A 2,500-nucleotide genomic window follows, 5' to 3' on the forward strand; every position below is an offset into this window, starting at 1 on the left:
ACACGCACACACACGCGGTAGGTTTACCGCCAGTCCTTTGCCTTTTACAAACAGAACGTCAACATATTCGTACGTAGCATTTTTACAGCTGATACCTTACTATTACTCCATCAACACCAGCCATGTGTGATGGTAAACATCCGGGTCTTACAATTCATACATCCGGGATGTATGACCGTGAAAATTCGGGATTTTAAACTGTAAAAATCTACGATGTGATGACCTGAACATACGGGATGTTGGACCGTGAACATACGGGATGTTGGACCGTGAACATACGGGATGTTGGACCGTGAACATACGGGATGTTGGACCGTGAACATACGAGATGTTGGACCGTGAACATCCGGGATATTAAACCGTGAACATCCGGGATGTTGGATTGTGAACATCCGGGATATTAAACCGTGAACATCCGGGATGTTGGATTGTGAACATCCGGAATGTTTGCGCGAGTGGAACACTGTCGCTCTTCGACAGAAAATATATTTTATTTAATCAGTAATAGTCGATAATCGATATTACGCATATATATAAGTTACGTTGTCAATCGATATCATATTGAATAGTGTGGTAAATGCTTATATAAGAGGCTTTTAAAAGTTGAAATGTTGCTAAAAAAAAAGAGATATATATACACACGTTTTGTCTGTCCTTATTAATATCGAAATAATACCATATATGATCATCTCTGATGGATGAAATTATATCTATAATCAATCATTATTACGTATACCTAATTATATTCATATATATATATATATATATATATATATATATATATATGTATATATATATATATGCGTGTGTGTGATTATATATATATATATATATATATTATTGCTCTAGCGTGGTCGTGTACCGGATGTATTATTGTAATGATGATTATGTAACGGAACGCGAGAGATGTAATGTAATGGCAGCTGTGTTAAAGACACGCTGTGTCATGCTTGTGTAACTAACGTTTATTGTAACGTTACGTTATTCTAACGTTTATTGTAATGTTACGTTATTCTAACGTTGTATTGTAATGTTACGTTATTCTAACGTTGTATTGTAATGTTACGTTATTCTAACGTTTATTGTAACATTACGTTATTCTAACGTTTGTTGTAACGTTAGTGTAACGTTATTGTAACGTTACGTTACAAGATATAATTAAGTTACCCCCCCGGGGGCCCTACCCCACCCCGCGCCCCCAATATCAGGGCTTATATATATGGAATCACGTGACTCGTGTGTGCGCATGCGCGAGAGAGGAAAGGCTCAACGCTAGAGAGCGCGACGTACGATAATCTAGTCAATCCTGCAGAACTGTAATAGATGCAGGCAGTCATCTATGTTGCTGCCTCTTGTTTTGTCCGGAGTATATAATATATTTATATCAGTTCGCGAGAATGATAAAAATGGTGGTCAATAGAATGCGGGAGTCTCGCCTGGGTGAGATTAACACACCCTCATTCTCGTCGTTGTTCGCATTGTTCTTTTCATTGTTCTTTGTGTAGTTCCTCGCATTGTTCTTTGCGTGGTTCTTCGCATTATTATTTTAATTGTTCTTTGCGTAGTTCTTTGCATTGCTCTTTGCATTGTTCTTTCAATTGTTCTTTGCGTAGTTCATCGCAGTGGTCTACGCATTGTTCTCCGCGTTGTTCTTCACTCGCGAACGCCGATTGTCGACGCTGCGGCACTTCGTTGCCGAGCATTGTCTTTTTCGAATGTTCTATCGTGATGCTGATTGGCTAGCGCTGACTGCCCAGCGGCCGCAGGAGTGCGCACTATATTACGCGACAAGCGAGTGGAGTGGAGGCATGAAGTAATCTACTCAGAGCCGTGTAGCCTCGGTTGGGGGGGGGGCAAGATTTTCTAGAGATTTTCGAGCAAAATTAAAAAAATAAGCTTACCTAATAATCGTAAATAACCCTAACGTTTTTGGTCTTCACTTATCTGTGAAAGTCTTGTCTTAGACCCCCCCCCCCACCCCTACCACACTATGGACGTCGATCAAGAGCTGCGCCCGTCGCTCATCATTACACAGTTGAGTCATGAAAGTTTGCACCCGCTCCGAGGAATTTGTTCAGCCTACGGCCCTACTACTATATACTACAGCTAGATTTCTACTTTTTGATTATTACTAATACTAATTCTATTCTACTACTTTCTGATTATTACTTTACTGTTTCCGTCTTCGATGTAGTCCTTCGGACTTTGAAGACTGTTGTTTACGAGGTTATACTGCTAGTTTCAGGGGACGAGTCCACGACATGCGCAAACGTCAATGTCACCTTGAAAATAAATCAAATGCGGAGATGAATTTCACGTGAGTCTATATAAGAAATTTCAAGCTTTGACAGTTTAAAAAAATGCGAATATGTTTTGAATTGTTGTTATCGGATAATGCAGGAAATGCAATATTTATAGCCTACCAAACTCTTACTTTTTTAAATTCGAGGGGAGCATCGACTGGTCCCCTCCGCTGTAGCTTTCTCTCTTAATCAGAAAT

This window comes from Priapulus caudatus, unplaced genomic scaffold, assembly GCF_000485595.1.
Source record: "Priapulus caudatus unplaced genomic scaffold, Priapulus_caudatus-5.0.1 Scaffold2634, whole genome shotgun sequence".
NCBI lineage: Eukaryota > Metazoa > Priapulida > Priapulimorpha > Priapulimorphida > Priapulidae > Priapulus > Priapulus caudatus.